The following is a 20484-nucleotide window of genomic DNA, read 5'->3' as shown; positions in this document are numbered from 1 at the left end:
TGCAAGTAATAATTTTGAGCCTAGAATCCTAGTTTTATTATTTACTTTATATATTGTGAAATAAAAAAAACAGTGTTCAGATAAAATCAAACTAATCCAACAAACAGCGCTTCACTGCGATTTTCCTACTTGGTTTCTCGCTATATCAGCCATGGAGATAGTCAGGGCTGCAAACGCTGGAGATTGGAGTCACTTTGCTGCGCCACAGTACGGGAAATCAACAATACCGGTTCGGTTTCCTGCTGGAGTCCAAACTGTAGTAAAGTTCTCGCCGGGAGCTGGCCGCCGGTGCATTGGTGGTTCAGTGGTAGAATTCTCGCCTGCCACGCGGGAGGCCCGGGTTCGATTCCCGGCCAATGCATGTAAGCCTGCTGTCTTTCAAATGCTGCACAGTATAACGGAGTTCGGCCAGATGCGAGGTCTGTTTCGCATGGCTGCCGGCTCGCCAATTTCCTGAGGGCGGGAATGTGTTCACTCCGCGTGTGGCTTGCAACGGAAATCTCTGCCTCACGCCGTTCTGCAGGTCCCATTTTCTTGATGGCATAAAGTAAAATCGACATCGTGAGATGACCGATGACCGGCCGCGATCCCAGAATGATGGGCGAGACTCCATACTCCGAATGAGATTAGAGTGGTGCTGGAAAAGCACAGCGGGGCAGGCAGCATCCGAGGACCAGCAAAATCGACCCCTTCATCCAAACATCTTCTGCTGCTGCATCAATGACCTTCCTTCTGTCATATACTCAGAAGTGGGCATTTTTGTTCACGATTGCACCACTGACAACTCCTCAGATACTGAAGCAGACATTGCTAGGTTCAAATGCAGAAAGCCAATGCCCTCTGACGAACGCAGTCGACTTTCTTTGTGCTAGATGTGACTCCAACCAGTGGATAAACACAGATTCTAAACCTACTCAGTTCTTCACAACAGAGCGTCATTGATGTTCTAGCATTGAATATCTTTGAATAATGAGTGGCACAGACAGAGTCAATAGCCGGAGTCATAGATTGAAGATATGAGGAGGAAAGTATCAAGGAGACGTCAGAGGTAGGTTCTTTACGCAGAGAGTTGTGAATGCATGGAATGGGTTGCCAGCTCTGGTGGTGGAAGCAAAGTCATTGGGGGCATTGTAGGAACTGCTGGACGTGCACATGGAGAGCAGTGAGTTGAGGGTTGCGTAGGTTACATTACATTAGGATTAAACCTCGGCACAACACCGTGGGCCAAAGGGCCTGTTCTGTGCTGTACTTTTCTGTGTTCCACGTTCTATATTGTATTTGAGGCTGGTTTGGAGAAATGGTTGGTATGCTTCCAAATCCAACGGATGGGCAGGAAAGTGAAGTTGATCATTAACTATAGCGATCAGGCTTGATCTGTGCGCTATTCCTACCACCATCTCTATGTTCTCGTGTTTATAAATATGAGTTGTGCAGATTGTGTGCACATAACAAGTTAACGTCATAATTAAAATAGAACTCATTTCCATTTTAAGAACAGCGTTCTCCACTTGGTCAGGAACCATCTAGGCAAACTATAATTTGCAAGTAATAATTTTGAGCCTAGAATCCTAGTTTTATTATTTACTTTATATATTGTGAAATAAAAAAAACAGTGTTCAGATAAAATCAAACTAATCCAACAAACAGCGCTTCACTGCGATTTTCCTACTTGGTTTCTCGCTATATCAGCCATGGAGATAGTCAGGGCTGCAAACGCTGGAGATTGGAGTCACTTTGCTGCGCCACAGTACGGGAAATCAACAATACCGGTTCGGTTTCCTGCTGGAGTCCAAACTGTAGTAAAGTTCTCGCCGGGAGCTGGCCGCCGGTGCATTGGTGGTTCAGTGGTAGAATTCTCGCCTGCCACGCGGGAGGCCCGGTTTCGATTCCCGGCCAATGCATGTAAGCCTGCTGTCTTTCAAATGCTGCACAGTATAACGGAGTTCGGCCAGATGCGAGGTCTGTTTCGCATGGCTGCCGGCTCGCCAATTTCCTGAGGGCGGGAATGTGTTCACTCCGCGTGTGGCTTGCAACGGAAATCTCTGCCTCACGCCGTTCTGCAGGTCCCATTTTCTTGATGGCATAAAGTAAAATCGACATCGTGAGATGACCGATGACCGGCCGCGATCCCAGAATGATGGGCGAGACTCCATACTCCGAATGAGATTAGAGTGGTGCTGGAAAAGCACAGAGGGGCAGGCAGCATCCGAGGACCAGCAAAATCGACCCCTTCATCCAAACATCTTCTGCTGCTGCATCAATGACCTTCCTTCTGTCATATACTCAGAAGTGGGCATTTTTGTTCACGATTGCACCACTGACAACTCCTCAGATACTGAAGCAGACATTGCTAGGTTCAAATGCAGAAAGCCAATGCCCTCTGACGAACGCAGTCGACTTTCTTTGTGCTAGATGTGACTCCAACCAGTGGATAAACACAGATTCTAAACCTACTCAGTTCTTCACAACAGAGCGTCATTGATGTTCTAGCATTGAATATCTTTGAATAATGAGTGGCACAGACAGAGTCAATAGCCGGAGTCATAGATTGAAGATATGAGGAGGAAAGTATCAAGGAGACGTCAGAGGTAGGTTCTTTACGCAGAGAGTTGTGAATGCATGGAATGGGTTGCCAGCTCTGGTGGTGGAAGCAAAGTCATTGGGGGCATTGTAGGAACTGCTGGACGTGCACATGGAGAGCAGTGAGTTGAGGGTTGCGTAGGTTACATTACATTAGGATTAAACCTCGGCACAACACCGTGGGCCAAAGGGCCTGTTCTGTGCTGTACTTTTCTGTGTTCCACGTTCTATATTGTATTTGAGGCTGGTTTGGAGAAATGGTTGGTATGCTTCCAAATCCAACGGATGGGCAGGAAAGTGAAGTTGATCATTAACTATAGCGATCAGGCTTGATCTGTGCGCTATTCCTACCACCATCTCTATGTTCTCGTGTTTATAAATATGAGTTGTGCAGATTGTGTGCACATAACAAGTTAACGTCATAATTAAAATAGAACTCATTTCCATTTTAAGAACAGCGTTCTCCACTTGGTCAGGAACCATCTAGGCAAACTATAATTTGCAAGTAATAATTTTGAGCCTAGAATCCTAGTTTTATTATTTACTTTATATATTGTGAAATAAAAAAACAGTGTTCAGATAAAATCAAACTAATCCAACAAACAGCGCTTCACTGCGATTTTCCTACTTGGTTTCTCGCTATATCAGCCATGGAGATAGTCAGGGCTGCAAACGCTGGAGATTGGAGTCACTTTGCTGCGCCACAGTACGGGAAATCAACAATACCGGTTCGGTTTCCTGCTGGAGTCCAAACTGTAGTAAAGTTCTCGCCGGGAGCTGGCCGCCGGTGCATTGGTGGTTCAGTGGTAGAATTCTCGCCTGCCACGCGGGAGGCCCGGGTTCGATTCCCGGCCAATGCATGTAAGCCTGCTGTCTTTCAAATGCTGCACAGTATAACGGAGTTCGGCCAGATGCGAGGTCTGTTTCGCATGGCTGCCGGCTCGCCAATTTCCTGAGGGCGGGAATGTGTTCACTCCGCGTGTGGCTTGCAACGGAAATCTCTGCCTCACGCCGTTCTGCAGGTCCCATTTTCTTGATGGCATAAAGTAAAATCGACATCGTGAGATGACCGATGACCGGCCGCGATCCCAGAATGATGGGCGAGACTCCATACTCCGAATGAGATTAGAGTGGTGCTGGAAAAGCACAGCGGGGCAGGCAGCATCCGAGGACCAGCAAAATCGACCCCTTCATCCAAACATCTTCTGCTGCTGCATCAATGACCTTCCTTCTGTCATATACTCAGAAGTGGGCATTTTTGTTCACGATTGCACCACTGACAACTCCTCAGATACTGAAGCAGACATTGCTAGGTTCAAATGCAGAAAGCCAATGCCCTCTGACGAACGCAGTCGACTTTCTTTGTGCTAGATGTGACTCCAACCAGTGGATAAACACAGATTCTAAACCTACTCAGTTCTTCACAACAGAGCGTCATTGATGTTCTAGCATTGAATATCTTTGAATAATGAGTGGCACAGACAGAGTCAATAGCCGGAGTCATAGATTGAAGATATGAGGAGGAAAGTATCAAGGAGACGTCAGAGGTAGGTTCTTTACGCAGAGAGTTGTGAATGCATGGAATGGGTTGCCAGCTCTGGTGGTGGAAGCAAAGTCATTGGGGGCATTGTAGGAACTGCTGGACGTGCACATGGAGAGCAGTGAGTTGAGGGTTGCGTAGGTTACATTACATTAGGATTAAACCTCGGCACAACACCGTGGGCCAAAGGGCCTGTTCTGTGCTGTACTTTTCTGTGTTCCACGTTCTATATTGTATTTGAGGCTGGTTTGGAGAAATGGTTGGTATGCTTCCAAATCCAACGGATGGGCAGGAAAGTGAAGTTGATCATTAACTATAGCGATCAGGCTTGATCTGTGCGCTATTCCTACCACCATCTCTATGTTCTCGTGTTTATAAATATGAGTTGTGCAGATTGTGTGCACATAACAAGTTAACGTCATAATTAAAATAGAACTCATTTCCATTTTAAGAACAGCGTTCTCCACTTGGTCAGGAACCATCTAGGCAAACTATAATTTGCAAGTAATAATTTTGAGCCTAGAATCCTAGTTTTATTATTTACTTTATATATTGTGAAATAAAAAAAACAGTGTTCAGATAAAATCAAACTAATCCAACAAACAGCGCTTCACTGCGATTTTCCTACTTGGTTTCTCGCTATATCAGCCATGGAGATAGTCAGGGCTGCAAACGCTGGAGATTGGAGTCACTTTGCTGCGCCACAGTACGGGAAATCAACAATACCGGTTCGGTTTCCTGCTGGAGTCCAAACTGTAGTAAAGTTCTCGCCGGGAGCTGGCCGCCGGTGCATTGGTGGTTCAGTGGTAGAATTCTCGCCTGCCACGCGGGAGGCCCGGGTTCGATTCCCGGCCAATGCATGTAAGCCTGCTGTCTTTCAAATGCTGCACAGTATAACGGAGTTCGGCCAGATGCGAGGTCTGTTTCGCATGGCTGCCGGCTCGCCAATTTCCTGAGGGCGGGAATGTGTTCACTCCGCGTGTGGCTTGCAACGGAAATCTCTGCCTCACGCCGTTCTGCAGGTCCCATTTTCTTGATGGCATAAAGTAAAATCGACATCGTGAGATGACCGATGACCGGCCGCGATCCCAGAATGATGGGCGAGACTCCATACTCCGAATGAGATTAGAGTGGTGCTGGAAAAGCACAGAGGGGCAGGCAGCATCCGAGGACCAGCAAAATCGACCCCTTCATCCAAACATCTTCTGCTGCTGCATCAATGACCTTCCTTCTGTCATATACTCAGAAGTGGGCATTTTTGTTCACGATTGCACCACTGACAACTCCTCAGATACTGAAGCAGACATTGCTAGGTTCAAATGCAGAAAGCCAATGCCCTCTGACGAACGCAGTCGACTTTCTTTGTGCTAGATGTGACTCCAACCAGTGGATAAACACAGATTCTAAACCTACTCAGTTCTTCACAACAGAGCGTCATTGATGTTCTAGCATTGAATATCTTTGAATAATGAGTGGCACAGACAGAGTCAATAGCCGGAGTCATAGATTGAAGATATGAGGAGGAAAGTATCAAGGAGACGTCAGAGGTAGGTTCTTTACGCAGAGAGTTGTGAATGCATGGAATGGGTTGCCAGCTCTGGTGGTGGAAGCAAAGTCATTGGGGGCATTGTAGGAACTGCTGGACGTGCACATGGAGAGCAGTGAGTTGAGGGTTGCGTAGGTTACATTACATTAGGATTAAACCTCGGCACAACACCGTGGGCCAAAGGGCCTGTTCTGTGCTGTACTTTTCTGTGTTCCACGTTCTATATTGTATTTGAGGCTGGTTTGGAGAAATGGTTGGTATGCTTCCAAATCCAACGGATGGGCAGGAAAGTGAAGTTGATCATTAACTATAGCGATCAGGCTTGATCTGTGCGCTATTCCTACCACCATCTCTATGTTCTCGTGTTTATAAATATGAGTTGTGCAGATTGTGTGCACATAACAAGTTAACGTCATAATTAAAATAGAACTCATTTCCATTTTAAGAACAGCGTTCTCCACTTGGTCAGGAACCATCTAGGCAAACTATAATTTGCAAGTAATAATTTTGAGCCTAGAATCCTAGTTTTATTATTTACTTTATATATTGTGAAATAAAAAAAACAGTGTTCAGATAAAATCAAACTAATCCAACAAACAGCGCTTCACTGCGATTTTCCTACTTGGTTTCTCGCTATATCAGCCATGGAGATAGTCAGGGCTGCAAACGCTGGAGATTGGAGTCACTTTGCTGCGCCACAGTACGGGAAATCAACAATACCGGTTCGGTTTCCTGCTGGAGTCCAAACTGTAGTAAAGTTCTCGCCGGGAGCTGGCCGCCGGTGCATTGGTGGTTCAGTGGTAGAATTCTCGCCTGCCACGCGGGAGGCCCGGGTTCGATTCCCGGCCAATGCATGTAAGCCTGCTGTCTTTCAAATGCTGCACAGTATAACGGAGTTCGGCCAGATGCGAGGTCTGTTTCGCATGGCTGCCGGCTCGCCAATTTCCTGAGGGCGGGAATGTGTTCACTCCGCGTGTGGCTTGCAACGGAAATCTCTGCCTCACGCCGTTCTGCAGGTCCCATTTTCTTGATGGCATAAAGTAAAATCGACATCGTGAGATGACCGATGACCGGCCGCGATCCCAGAATGATGGGCGAGACTCCATACTCCGAATGAGATTAGAGTGGTGCTGGAAAAGCACAGAGGGGCAGGCAGCATCCGAGGAGCAGCAAAATCGACCCCTTCATCCAAACATCTTCTGCTGCTGCATCAATGACCTTCCTTCTGTCATATACTCAGAAGTGGGCATTTTTGTTCACGATTGCACCACTGACAACTCCTCAGATACTGAAGCAGACATTGCTAGGTTCAAATGCAGAAAGCCAATGCCCTCTGACGAACGCAGTCGACTTTCTTTGTGCTAGATGTGACTCCAACCAGTGGATAAACACAGATTCTAAACCTACTCAGTTCTTCACAACAGAGCGTCATTGATGTTCTAGCATTGAATATCTTTGAATAATGAGTGGCACAGACAGAGTCAATAGCCGGAGTCATAGATTGAAGATATGAGGAGGAAAGTATCAAGGAGACGTCAGAGGTAGGTTCTTTACGCAGAGAGTTGTGAATGCATGGAATGGGTTGCCAGCTCTGGTGGTGGAAGCAAAGTCATTGGGGGCATTGTAGGAACTGCTGGACGTGCACATGGAGAGCAGTGAGTTGAGGGTTGCGTAGGTTACATTACATTAGGATTAAACCTCGGCACAACACCGTGGGCCAAAGGGCCTGTTCTGTGCTGTACTTTTCTGTGTTCCACGTTCTATATTGTATTTGAGGCTGGTTTGGAGAAATGGTTGGTATGCTTCCAAATCCAACGGATGGGCAGGAAAGTGAAGTTGATCATTAACTATAGCGATCAGGCTTGATCTGTGCGCTATTCCTACCACCATCTCTATGTTCTCGTGTTTATAAATATGAGTTGTGCAGATTGTGTGCACATAACAAGTTAACGTCATAATTAAAATAGAACTCATTTCCATTTTAAGAACAGCGTTCTCCACTTGGTCAGGAACCATCTAGGCAAACTATAATTTGCAAGTAATAATTTTGAGCCTAGAATCCTAGTTTTATTATTTACTTTATATATTGTGAAATAAAAAAAACAGTGTTCAGATAAAATCAAACTAATCCAACAAACAGCGCTTCACTGCGATTTTCCTACTTGGTTTCTCGCTATATCAGCCATGGAGATAGTCAGGGCTGCAAACGCTGGAGATTGGAGTCACTTTGCTGCGCCACAGTACGGGAAATCAACAATACCGGTTCGGTTTCCTGCTGGAGTCCAAACTGTAGTAAAGTTCTCGCCGGGAGCTGGCCGCCGGTGCATTGGTGGTTCAGTGGGAGAATTCTCGCCTGCCACGCGGGAGGCCCGGGTTCGATTCCCGGCCAATGCATGTAAGCCTGCTGTCTTTCAAATGCTGCACAGTATAACGGAGTTCGGCCCGATGCGAGGTCTGTTTCGCATGGCTGCCGGCTCGCCAATTTCCTGAGGGCGGGAATGTGTTCACTCCGCGTGTGGCTTGCAACGGAAATCTCTGCCTCACGCCGTTCTGCAGGTCCCATTTTCTTGATGGCATAAAGTAAAATCGACATCGTGAGATGACCGATGACCGGCCGCGATCCCAGAATGATGGGCGAGACTCCATACTCCGAATGAGATTAGAGTGGTGCTGGAAAAGCACAGAGGGGCAGGCAGCATCCGAGGACCAGCAAAATCGACCCCTTCATCCAAACATCTTCTGCTGCTGCATCAATGACCTTCCTTCTGTCATATACTCAGAAGTGGGCATTTTTGTTCACGATTGCACCACTGACAACTCCTCAGATACTGAAGCAGACATTGCTAGGTTCAAATGCAGAAAGCCAATGCCCTCTGACGAACGCAGTCGACTTTCTTTGTGCTAGATGTGACTCCAACCAGTGGATAAACACAGATTCTAAACCTACTCAGTTCTTCACAACAGAGCGTCATTGATGTTCTAGCATTGAATATCTTTGAATAATGAGTGGCACAGACAGAGTCAATAGCCGGAGTCATAGATTGAAGATATGAGGAGGAAAGTATCAAGGAGACGTCAGAGGTAGGTTCTTTACGCAGAGAGTTGTGAATGCATGGAATGGGTTGCCAGCTCTGGTGGTGGAAGCAAAGTCATTGGGGGCATTGTAGGAACTGCTGGACGTGCACATGGAGAGCAGTAAGTTGAGGGTTGCGTAGGTTACATTACATTAGGATTAAACCTCGGCACAACACCGTGGGCCAAAGGGCCTGTTCTGTGCTGTACTTTTCTGTGTTCCACGTTCTATATTGTATTTGAGGCTGGTTTGGAGAAATGGTTGGTATGCTTCCAAATCCAACGGATGGGCAGGAAAGTGAAGTTGATCATTAACTATAGCGATCAGGCTTGATCTGTGCGCTATTCCTACCACCATCTCTATGTTCTCGTGTTTATAAATATGAGTTGTGCAGATTGTGTGCACATAACAAGTTAACGTCATAATTAAAATAGAACTCATTTCCATTTTAAGAACAGCGTTCTCCACTTGGTCAGGAACCATCTAGGCAAACTATAATTTGCAAGTAATAATTTTGAGCCTAGAATCCTAGTTTTATTATTTACTTTATATATTGTGAAATAAAAAAAACAGTGTTCAGATAAAATCAAACTAATCCAACAAACAGCGCTTCACTGCGATTTTCCTACTTGGTTTCTCGCTATATCAGCCATGGAGATAGTCAGGGCTGCAAACGCTGGAGATTGGAGTCACTTTGCTGCGCCACAGTACGGGAAATCAACAATACCGGTTCGGTTTCCTGCTGGAGTCCAAACTGTAGTAAAGTTCTCGCCGGGAGCTGGCCGCCGGTGCATTGGTGGTTCAGTGGTAGAATTCTCGCCTGCCACGCGGGAGGCCCGGGTTCGATTCCCGGCCAATGCATGTAAGCCTGCTGTCTTTCAAATGCTGCACAGTATAACGGAGTTCGGCCAGATGCGAGGTCTGTTTCGCATGGCTGCCGGCTCGCCAATTTCCTGAGGGCGGGAATGTGTTCACTCCGCGTGTGGCTTGCAACGGAAATCTCTGCCTCACGCCGTTCTGCAGGTCCCATTTTCTTGATGGCATAAAGTAAAATCGACATCGTGAGATGACCGATGACCGGCCGCGATCCCAGAATGATGGGCGAGACTCCATACTCCGAATGAGATTAGAGTGGTGCTGGAAAAGCACAGAGGGGCAGGCAGCATCCGAGGACCAGCAAAATCGACCCCTTCATCCAAACATCTTCTGCTGCTGCATCAATGACCTTCCTTCTGTCATATACTCAGAAGTGGGCATTTTTGTTCACGATTGCACCACTGACAACTCCTCAGATACTGAAGCAGACATTGCTAGGTTCAAATGCAGAAAGCCAATGCCCTCTGACGAACGCAGTCGACTTTCTTTGTGCTAGATGTGACTCCAACCAGTGGATAAACACAGATTCTAAACCTACTCAGTTCTTCACAACAGAGCGTCATTGATGTTCTAGCATTGAATATCTTTGAATAATGAGTGGCACAGACAGAGTCAATAGCCGGAGTCATAGATTGAAGATATGAGGAGGAAAGTATCAAGGAGACGTCAGAGGTAGGTTCTTTACGCAGAGAGTTGTGAATGCATGGAATGGGTTGCCAGCTCTGGTGGTGGAAGCAAAGTCATTGGGGGCATTGTAGGAACTGCTGGACGTGCACATGGAGAGCAGTAAGTTGAGGGTTGCGTAGGTTACATTACATTAGGATTAAACCTCGGCACAACACCGTGGGCCAAAGGGCCTGTTCTGTGCTGTACTTTTCTGTGTTCCACGTTCTATATTGTATTTGAGGCTGGTTTGGAGAAATGGTTGGTATGCTTCCAAATCCAACGGATGGGCAGGAAAGTGAAGTTGATCATTAACTATAGCGATCAGGCTTGATCTGTGCGCTATTCCTACCACCATCTCTATGTTCTCGTGTTTATAAATATGAGTTGTGCAGATTGTGTGCACATAACAAGTTAACGTCATAATTAAAATAGAACTCATTTCCATTTTAAGAACAGCGTTCTCCACTTGGTCAGGAACCATCTAGGCAAACTATAATTTGCAAGTAATAATTTTGAGCCTAGAATCCTAGTTTTATTATTTACTTTATATATTGTGAAATAAAAAAAACAGTGTTCAGATAAAATCAAACTAATCCAACAAACAGCGCTTCACTGCGATTTTCCTACTTGGTTTCTCGCTATATCAGCCATGGAGATAGTCAGGGCTGCAAACGCTGGAGATTGGAGTCACTTTGCTGCGCCACAGTACGGGAAATCAACAATACCGGTTCGGTTTCCTGCTGGAGTCCAAACTGTAGTAAAGTTCTCGCCGGGAGCTGGCCGCCGGTGCATTGGTGGTTCAGTGGTAGAATTCTCGCCTGCCACGCGGGAGGCCCGGGTTCGATTCCCGGCCAATGCATGTAAGCCTGCTGTCTTTCAAATGCTGCACAGTATAACGGAGTTCGGCCAGATGCGAGGTCTGTTTCGCATGGCTGCCGGCTCGCCAATTTCCTGAGGGCGGGAATGTGTTCACTCCGCGTGTGGCTTGCAACGGAAATCTCTGCCTCACGCCGTTCTGCAGGTCCCATTTTCTTGATGGCATAAAGTAAAATCGACATCGTGAGATGACCGATGACCGGCCGCGATCCCAGAATGATGGGCGAGACTCCATACTCCGAATGAGATTAGAGTGGTGCTGGAAAAGCACAGAGGGGCAGGCAGCATCCGAGGACCAGCAAAATCGACCCCTTCATCCAAACATCTTCTGCTGCTGCATCAATGACCTTCCTTCTGTCATATACTCAGAAGTGGGCATTTTTGTTCACGATTGCACCACTGACAACTCCTCAGATACTGAAGCAGACATTGCTAGGTTCAAATGCAGAAAGCCAATGCCCTCTGACGAACGCAGTCGACTTTCTTTGTGCTAGATGTGACTCCAACCAGTGGATAAACACAGATTCTAAACCTACTCAGTTCTTCACAACAGAGCGTCATTGATGTTCTAGCATTGAATATCTTTGAATAATGAGTGGCACAGACAGAGTCAATAGCCGGAGTCATAGATTGAAGATATGAGGAGGAAAGTATCAAGGAGACGTCAGAGGTAGGTTCTTTACGCAGAGAGTTGTGAATGCATGGAATGGGTTGCCAGCTCTGGTGGTGGAAGCAAAGTCATTGGGGGCATTGTAGGAACTGCTGGACGTGCACATGGAGAGCAGTGAGTTGAGGGTTGCGTAGGTTACATTACATTAGGATTAAACCTCGGCACAACACCGTGGGCCAAAGGGCCTGTTCTGTGCTGTACTTTTCTGTGTTCCACGTTCTATATTGTATTTGAGGCTGGTTTGGAGAAATGGTTGGTATGCTTCCAAATCCAACGGATGGGCAGGAAAGTGAAGTTGATCATTAACTATAGCGATCAGGCTTGATCTGTGCGCTATTCCTACCACCATCTCTATGTTCTCGTGTTTATAAATATGAGTTGTGCAGATTGTGTGCACATAACAAGTTAACGTCATAATTAAAATAGAACTCATTTCCATTTTAAGAACAGCGTTCTCCACTTGGTCAGGAACCATCTAGGCAAACTATAATTTGCAAGTAATAATTTTGAGCCTAGAATCCTAGTTTTATTATTTACTTTATATATTGTGAAATAAAAAAAACAGTGTTCAGATAAAATCAAACTAATCCAACAAACAGCGCTTCACTGCGATTTTCCTACTTGGTTTCTCGCTATATCAGCCATGGAGATAGTCAGGGCTGCAAACGCTGGAGATTGGAGTCACTTTGCTGCGCCACAGTACGGGAAATCAACAATACCGGTTCGGTTTCCTGCTGGAGTCCAAACTGTAGTAAAGTTCTCGCCGGGAGCTGGCCGCCGGTGTTTTGGTGATTCAGTGGTAGAATTCTCGCCTGCCACGCGGGAGGCCCGGTTTCGATTCCCGGCCAATGCATGTAAGCCTGCTGTCTTTCAAATGCTGCACAGTATAACGGAGTTCGGCCAGATGCGAGGTCTGTTTCGCATGGCTGCCGGCTCGCCAATTTCCTGAGGGCGGGAATGTGTTCACTCCGCGTGTGGCTTGCAACGGAAATCTCTGCCTCACGCCGTTCTGCAGGTCCCATTTTCTTGATGGCATAAAGTAAAATCGACATCGTGAGATGACCGATGACCGGCCGCGATCCCAGAATGATGGGCGAGACTCCATACTCCGAATGAGATTAGAGTGGTGCTGGAAAAGCACAGAGGGGCAGGCAGCATCCGAGGACCAGCAAAATCGACCCCTTCATCCAAACATCTTCTGCTGCTGCATCAATGACCTTCCTTCTGTCATATACTCAGAAGTGGGCATTTTTGTTCACGATTGCACCACTGACAACTCCTCAGATACTGAAGCAGACATTGCTAGGTTCAAATGCAGAAAGCCAATGCCCTCTGACGAACGCAGTCGACTTTCTTTGTGCTAGATGTGACTCCAACCAGTGGATAAACACAGATTCTAAACCTACTCAGTTCTTCACAACAGAGCGTCATTGATGTTCTAGCATTGAATATCTTTGAATAATGAGTGGCACAGACAGAGTCAATAGCCGGAGTCATAGATTGAAGATATGAGGAGGAAAGTATCAAGGAGACGTCAGAGGTAGGTTCTTTACGCAGAGAGTTGTGAATGCATGGAATGGGTTGCCAGCTCTGGTGGTGGAAGCAAAGTCATTGGGGGCATTGTAGGAACTGCTGGACGTGCACATGGAGAGCAGTAAGTTGAGGGTTGCGTAGGTTACATTACATTAGGATTAAACCTCGGCACAACACCGTGGGCCAAAGGGCCTGTTCTGTGCTGTACTTTTCTGTGTTCCACGTTCTATATTGTATTTGAGGCTGGTTTGGAGAAATGGTTGGTATGCTTCCAAATCCAACGGATGGGCAGGAAAGTGAAGTTGATCATTAACTATAGCGATCAGGCTTGATCTGTGCGCTATTCCTACCACCATCTCTATGTTCTCGTGTTTATAAATATGAGTTGTGCAGATTGTGTGCACATAACAAGTTAACGTCATAATTAAAATAGAACTCATTTCCATTTTAAGAACAGCGTTCTCCACTTGGTCAGGAACCATCTAGGCAAACTATAATTTGCAAGTAATAATTTTGAGCCTAGAATCCTAGTTTTATTATTTACTTTATATATTGTGAAATAAAAAAAACAGTGTTCAGATAAAATCAAACTAATCCAACAAACAGCGCTTCACTGCGATTTTCCTACTTGGTTTCTCGCTATATCAGCCATGGAGATAGTCAGGGCTGCAAACGCTGGAGATTGGAGTCACTTTGCTGCGCCACAGTACGGGAAATCAACAATACCGGTTCGGTTTCCTGCTGGAGTCCAAACTGTAGTAAAGTTCTCGCCGGGAGCTGGCCGCCGGTGCATTGGTGGTTCAGTGGTAGAATTCTCGCCTGCCACGCGGGAGGCCCGGGTTCGATTCCCGGCCAATGCATGTAAGCCTGCTGTCTTTCAAATGCTGCACAGTATAACGGAGTTCGGCCAGATGCGAGGTCTGTTTCGCATGGCTGCCGGCTCGCCAATTTCCTGAGGGCGGGAATGTGTTCACTCCGCGTGTGGCTTGCAACGGAAATCTCTGCCTCACGCCGTTCTGCAGGTCCCATTTTCTTGATGGCATAAAGTAAAATCGACATCGTGAGATGACCGATGACCGGCCGCGATCCCAGAATGATGGGCGAGACTCCATACTCCGAATGAGATTAGAGTGGTGCTGGAAAAGCACAGAGGGGCAGGCAGCATCCGAGGAGCAGCAAAATCGACCCCTTCATCCAAACATCTTCTGCTGCTGCATCAATGACCTTCCTTCTGTCATATACTCAGAAGTGGGCATTTTTGTTCACGATTGCACCACTGACAACTCCTCAGATACTGAAGCAGACATTGCTAGGTTCAAATGCAGAAAGCCAATGCCCTCTGACGAACGCAGTCGACTTTCTTTGTGCTAGATGTGACTCCAACCAGTGGATAAACACAGATTCTAAACCTACTCAGTTCTTCACAACAGAGCGTCATTGATGTTCTAGCATTGAATATCTTTGAATAATGAGTGGCACAGACAGAGTCAATAGCCGGAGTCATAGATTGAAGATATGAGGAGGAAAGTATCAAGGAGACGTCAGAGGTAGGTTCTTTACGCAGAGAGTTGTGAATGCATGGAATGGGTTGCCAGCTCTGGTGGTGGAAGCAAAGTCATTGGGGGCATTGTAGGAACTGCTGGACGTGCACATGGAGAGCAGTGAGTTGAGGGTTGCGTAGGTTACATTACATTAGGATTAAACCTCGGCACAACACCGTGGGCCAAAGGGCCTGTTCTGTGCTGTACTTTTCTGTGTTCCACGTTCTATATTGTATTTGAGGCTGGTTTGGAGAAATGGTTGGTATGCTTCCAAATCCAACGGATGGGCAGGAAAGTGAAGTTGATCATTAACTATAGCGATCAGGCTTGATCTGTGCGCTATTCCTACCACCATCTCTATGTTCTCGTGTTTATAAATATGAGTTGTGCAGATTGTGTGCACATAACAAGTTAACGTCATAATTAAAATAGAACTCATTTCCATTTTAAGAACAGCGTTCTCCACTTGGTCAGGAACCATCTAGGCAAACTATAATTTGCAAGTAATAATTTTGAGCCTAGAATCCTAGTTTTATTATTTACTTTATATATTGTGAAATAAAAAAAACAGTGTTCAGATAAAATCAAACTAATCCAACAAACAGCGCTTCACTGCGATTTTCCTACTTGGTTTCTCGCTATATCAGCCATGGAGATAGTCAGGGCTGCAAACGCTGGAGATTGGAGTCACTTTGCTGCGCCACAGTACGGGAAATCAACAATACCGGTTCGGTTTCCTGCTGGAGTCCAAACTGTAGTAAAGTTCTCGCCGGGAGCTGGCCGCCGGTGCATTGGTGGTTCAGTGGTAGAATTCTCGCCTGCCACGCGGGAGGCCCGGGTTCGATTCCCGGCCAATGCATGTAAGCCTGCTGTCTTTCAAATGCTGCACAGTATAACGGAGTTCGGCCAGATGCGAGGTCTGTTTCGCATGGCTGCCGGCTCGCCAATTTCCTGAGGGCGGGAATGTGTTCACTCCGCGTGTGGCTTGCAACGGAAATCTCTGCCTCACGCCGTTCTGCAGGTCCCATTTTCTTGATGGCATAAAGTAAAATCGACATCGTGAGATGACCGATGACCGGCCGCGATCCCAGAATGATGGGCGAGACTCCATACTCCGAATGAGATTAGAGTGGTGCTGGAAAAGCACAGAGGGGCAGGCAGCATCCGAGGACCAGCAAAATCGACCCCTTCATCCAAACATCTTCTGCTGCTGCATCAATGACCTTCCTTCTGTCATATACTCAGAAGTGGGCATTTTTGTTCACGATTGCACCACTGACAACTCCTCAGATACTGAAGCAGACATTGCTAGGTTCAAATGCAGAAAGCCAATGCCCTCTGACGAACGCAGTCGACTTTCTTTGTGCTAGATGTGACTCCAACCAGTGGATAAACACAGATTCTAAACCTACTCAGTTCTTCACAACAGAGCGTCATTGATGTTCTAGCATTGAATATCTTTGAATAATGAGTGGCACAGACAGAGTCAATAGCCGGAGTCATAGATTGAAGATATGAGGAGGAAAGTATCAAGGAGACGTCAGAGGTAGGTTCTTTACGCAGAGAGTTGTGAATGCATGGAATGGGTTGCCAGCTCTGGTGGTGGAAGCAAAGTCATTGGGGGCATTGTAGGAACTGCTGGACGTGCACATGGAGAGCAGTGAGTTGAGGGTTGCGTAGGTTACATTACATTAGGATTAAACCTCGGCACAACACCGTGGGCCAAAGGGCCTGTTCTGTGCTGTACTTTTCTGTGTTCCACGTTCTATATTGTATTTGAGGCTGGTTTGGAGAAATGGTTGGTATGCTTCCAAATCCAACGGATGGGCAGGAAAGTGAAGTTGATCATTAACTATAGCGATCAGGCTTGATCTGTGCGCTATTCCTACCACCATCTCTATGTTCTCGTGTTTATAAATATGAGTTGTGCAGATTGTGTGCACATAACAAGTTAACGTCATAATTAAAATAGAACTCATTTCCATTTTAAGAACAGCGTTCTCCACTTGGTCAGGAACCATCTAGGCAAACTATAATTTGCAAGTAATAATTTTGAGCCTAGAATCCTAGTTTTATTATTTACTTTATATATTGTGAAATAAAAAAAACAGTGTTCAGATAAAATCAAACTAATCCAACAAACAGCGCTTCACTGCGATTTTCCTACTTGGTTTCTCGCTATATCAGCCATGGAGATAGTCAGGGCTGCAAACGCTGGAGATTGGAGTCACTTTGCTGCGCCACAGTACGGGAAATCAACAATACCGGTTCGGTTTCCTGCTGGAGTCCAAACTGTAGTAAAGTTCTCGCCGGGAGCTGGCCGCCGGTGCATTGGTGGTTCAGTGGGAGAATTCTCGCCTGCCACGCGGGAGGCCCGGGTTCGATTCCCGGCCAATGCATGTAAGCCTGCTGTCTTTCAAATGCTGCACAGTATAACGGAGTTCGGCCAGATGCGAGGTCTGTTTCGCATGGCTGCCGGCTCGCCAATTTCCTGAGGGCGGGAATGTGTTCACTCCGCGTGTGGCTTGCAACGGAAATCTCTGCCTCACGCCGTTCTGCAGGTCCCATTTTCTTGATGGCATAAAGTAAAATCGACATCGTGAGATGACCGATGACCGGCCGCGATCCCAGAATGATGGGCGAGACTCCATACTCCGAATGAGATTAGAGTGGTGCTGGAAAAGCACAGAGGGGCAGGCAGCATCCGAGGAGCAGCAAAATCGACCCCTTCATCCAAACATCTTCTGCTGCTGCATCAATGACCTTCCTTCTGTCATATACTCAGAAGTGGGCATTTTTGTTCACGATTGCACCACTGACAACTCCTCAGATACTGAAGCAGACATTGCTAGGTTCAAATGCAGAAAGCCAATGCCCTCTGACGAACGCAGTCGACTTTCTTTGTGCTAGATGTGACTCCAACCAGTGGATAAACACAGATTCTAAACCTACTCAGTTCTTCACAACAGAGCGTCATTGATGTTCTAGCATTGAATATCTTTGAATAATGAGTGGCACAGACAGAGTCAATAGCCGGAGTCATAGATTGAAGATATGAGGAGGAAAGTATCAAGGAGACGTCAGAGGTAGGTTCTTTACGCAGAGAGTTGTGAATGCATGGAATGGGTTGCCAGCTCTGGTGGTGGAAGCAAAGTCATTGGGGGCATTGTAGGAACTGCTGGACGTGCACATGGAGAGCAGTAAGTTGAGGGTTGCGTAGGTTACATTACATTAGGATTAAACCTCGGCACAACACCGTGGGCCAAAGGGCCTGTTCTGTGCTGTACTTTTCTGTGTTCCACGTTCTATATTGTATTTGAGGCTGGTTTGGAGAAATGGTTGGTATGCTTCCAAATCCAACGGATGGGCAGGAAAGTGAAGTTGATCATTAACTATAGCGATCAGGCTTGATCTGTGCGCTATTCCTACCACCATCTCTATGTTCTCGTGTTTATAAATATGAGTTGTGCAGATTGTGTGCACATAACAAGTTAACGTCATAATTAAAATAGAACTCATTTCCATTTTAAGAACAGCGTTCTCCACTTGGTCAGGAACCATCTAGGCAAACTATAATTTGCAAGTAATAATTTTGAGCCTAGAATCCTAGTTTTATTATTTACTTTATATATTGTGAAATAAAAAAAACAGTGTTCAGATAAAATCAAACTAATCCAACAAACAGCGCTTCACTGCGATTTTCCTACTTGGTTTCTCGCTATATCAGCCATGGAGATAGTCAGGGCTGCAAACGCTGGAGATTGGAGTCACTTTGCTGCGCCACAGTACGGGAAATCAACAATACCGGTTCGGTTTCCTGCTGGAGTCCAAACTGTAGTAAAGTTCTCGCCGGGAGCTGGCCGCCGGTGCATTGGTGGTTCAGTGGTAGAATTCTCGCCTGCCACGCGGGAGGCCCGGTTTCGATTCCCGGCCAATGCATGTAAGCCTGCTGTCTTTCAAATGCTGCACAGTATAACGGAGTTCGGCCAGATGCGAGGTCTGTTTCGCATGGCTGCCGGCTCGCCAATTTCCTGAGGGCGGGAATGTGTTCACTCCGCGTGTGGCTTGCAACGGAAATCTCTGCCTCACGCCGTTCTGCAGGTCCCATTTTCTTGATGGCATAAAGTAAAATCGACATCGTGAGATGACCGATGACCGGCCGCGATCCCAGAATGATGGGCGAGACTCCATACTCCGAATGAGATTAGAGTGGTGCTGGAAAAGCACAGAGGGGCAGGCAGCATCCGAGGACCAGCAAAATCGACCCCTTCATCCAAACATCTTCTGCTGCTGCATCAATGACCTTCCTTCTGTCATATACTCAGAAGTGGGCATTTTTGTTCACGATTGCACCACTGACAACTCCTCAGATACTGAAGCAGACATTGCTAGGTTCAAATGCAGAAAGCCAATGCCCTCTGACGAACGCAGTCGACTTTCTTTGTGCTAGATGTGACTCCAACCAGTGGATAAACACAGATTCTAAACCTACTCAGTTCTTCACAACAGAGCGTCATTGATGTTCTAGCATTGAATATCTTTGAATAATGAGTGGCACAGACAGAGTCAATAGCCGGAGTCATAGATTGAAGATATGAGGAGGAAAGTATCAAGGAGACGTCAGAGGTAGGTTCTTTACGCAGAGAGTTGTGAATGCATGGAATGGGTTGCCAGCTCTGGTGGTGGAAGCAAAGTCATTGGGGGCATTGTAGGAACTGCTGGACGTGCACATGGAGAGCAGTAAGTTGAGGGTTGCGTAGGTTACATTACATTAGGATTAAACCTCGGCACAACACCGTGGGCCAAAGGGCCTGTTCTGTGCTGTACTTTTCTGTGTTCCACGTTCTATATTGTATTTGAGGCTGGTTTGGAGAAATGGTTGGTATGCTTCCAAATCCAACGGATGGGCAGGAAAGTGAAGTTGATCATTAACTATAGCGATCAGGCTTGATCTGTGCGCTATTCCTACCACCATCTCTATGTTCTCGTGTTTATAAATATGAGTTGTGCAGATTGTGTGCACATAACAAGTTAACGTCATAATTAAAATAGAACTCATTTCCATTTTAAGAACAGCGTTCTCCACTTGGTCAGGAACCATCTAGGCAAACTATAATTTGCAAGTAATAATTTTGAGCCTAGAATCCTAGTTTTATTATTTACTTTATATATTGTGAAATAAAAAAAACAGTGTTCAGATAAAATCAAACTAATCCAACAAACAGCGCTTCACTGCGATTTTCCTACTTGGTTTCTCGCTATATCAGCCATGGAGATAGTCAGGGCTGCAAACGCTGGAGATTGGAGTCACTTTGCTGCGCCACAGTACGGGAAATCAACAATACCGGTTCGGTTTCCTGCTGGAGTCCAAACTGTAGTAAAGTTCTCGCCGGGAGCTGGCCGCCGGTGTTTTGGTGATTCAGTGGTAGAATTCTCGCCTGCCACGCGGGAGGCCCGGTTTCGATTCCCGGCCAATGCATGTAAGCCTGCTGTCTTTCAAATGCTGCACAGTATAACGGAGTTCGGCCAGATGCGAGGTCTGTTTCGCATGGCTGCCGGCTCGCCAATTTCCTGAGGGCGGGA

General features: G+C 46.4%; 14 non-coding genes across 14 annotated transcripts; all 14 read left to right on the top strand.

The window, feature by feature from the left end:
* Positions 1-290: 290 nt before the first annotated feature.
* trnag-gcc (transfer RNA glycine (anticodon GCC)) lies at positions 291-361 on the top strand. Its single transcript has one exon. It is a non-coding gene; the product is annotated as a tRNA-Gly (tRNA).
* Positions 362-1830: 1469 nt separating this feature from the next.
* trnag-gcc (transfer RNA glycine (anticodon GCC)) lies at positions 1831-1901 on the top strand. The gene has a single exon. It is a non-coding gene; the product is annotated as a tRNA-Gly (tRNA).
* A 1468-nt stretch (positions 1902-3369) lies between these two features.
* trnag-gcc (transfer RNA glycine (anticodon GCC)) lies at positions 3370-3440 on the top strand. Its single transcript has one exon. It is a non-coding gene; the product is annotated as a tRNA-Gly (tRNA).
* A 1469-nt stretch (positions 3441-4909) lies between these two features.
* trnag-gcc (transfer RNA glycine (anticodon GCC)) lies at positions 4910-4980 on the top strand. Its single transcript has one exon. It is a non-coding gene; the product is annotated as a tRNA-Gly (tRNA).
* Positions 4981-6449: 1469 nt separating this feature from the next.
* Positions 6450-6520, top strand: trnag-gcc (transfer RNA glycine (anticodon GCC)). Its single transcript has one exon. It is a non-coding gene; the product is annotated as a tRNA-Gly (tRNA).
* Positions 6521-7989: 1469 nt separating this feature from the next.
* Positions 7990-8060, top strand: trnag-gcc (transfer RNA glycine (anticodon GCC)). Its single transcript has one exon. It is a non-coding gene; the product is annotated as a tRNA-Gly (tRNA).
* Positions 8061-9529: 1469 nt separating this feature from the next.
* On the top strand, positions 9530-9600 carry trnag-gcc (transfer RNA glycine (anticodon GCC)). Its single transcript has one exon. It is a non-coding gene; the product is annotated as a tRNA-Gly (tRNA).
* A 1469-nt stretch (positions 9601-11069) lies between these two features.
* On the top strand, positions 11070-11140 carry trnag-gcc (transfer RNA glycine (anticodon GCC)). Its single transcript has one exon. It is a non-coding gene; the product is annotated as a tRNA-Gly (tRNA).
* A 1469-nt stretch (positions 11141-12609) lies between these two features.
* Positions 12610-12680, top strand: trnag-gcc (transfer RNA glycine (anticodon GCC)). Its single transcript has one exon. It is a non-coding gene; the product is annotated as a tRNA-Gly (tRNA).
* Positions 12681-14149: 1469 nt separating this feature from the next.
* Positions 14150-14220, top strand: trnag-gcc (transfer RNA glycine (anticodon GCC)). The gene has a single exon. It is a non-coding gene; the product is annotated as a tRNA-Gly (tRNA).
* A 1469-nt stretch (positions 14221-15689) lies between these two features.
* On the top strand, positions 15690-15760 carry trnag-gcc (transfer RNA glycine (anticodon GCC)). Its single transcript has one exon. It is a non-coding gene; the product is annotated as a tRNA-Gly (tRNA).
* Positions 15761-17229: 1469 nt separating this feature from the next.
* trnag-gcc (transfer RNA glycine (anticodon GCC)) lies at positions 17230-17300 on the top strand. Its single transcript has one exon. It is a non-coding gene; the product is annotated as a tRNA-Gly (tRNA).
* Positions 17301-18769: 1469 nt separating this feature from the next.
* On the top strand, positions 18770-18840 carry trnag-gcc (transfer RNA glycine (anticodon GCC)). Its single transcript has one exon. It is a non-coding gene; the product is annotated as a tRNA-Gly (tRNA).
* A 1469-nt stretch (positions 18841-20309) lies between these two features.
* On the top strand, positions 20310-20380 carry trnag-gcc (transfer RNA glycine (anticodon GCC)). The gene has a single exon. It is a non-coding gene; the product is annotated as a tRNA-Gly (tRNA).
* The last annotated feature ends 104 nt before the right edge of the window (positions 20381-20484 follow it).

Source organism: Hemiscyllium ocellatum, chromosome 35, assembly GCF_020745735.1.
Source record: "Hemiscyllium ocellatum isolate sHemOce1 chromosome 35, sHemOce1.pat.X.cur, whole genome shotgun sequence".
Classification (NCBI taxonomy): Eukaryota; Metazoa; Chordata; class Chondrichthyes; order Orectolobiformes; family Hemiscylliidae; genus Hemiscyllium; species Hemiscyllium ocellatum.
Note: the sequence above shows the minus strand (reverse complement) of the source record. Positions and strands in the feature narration are given on the sequence as shown.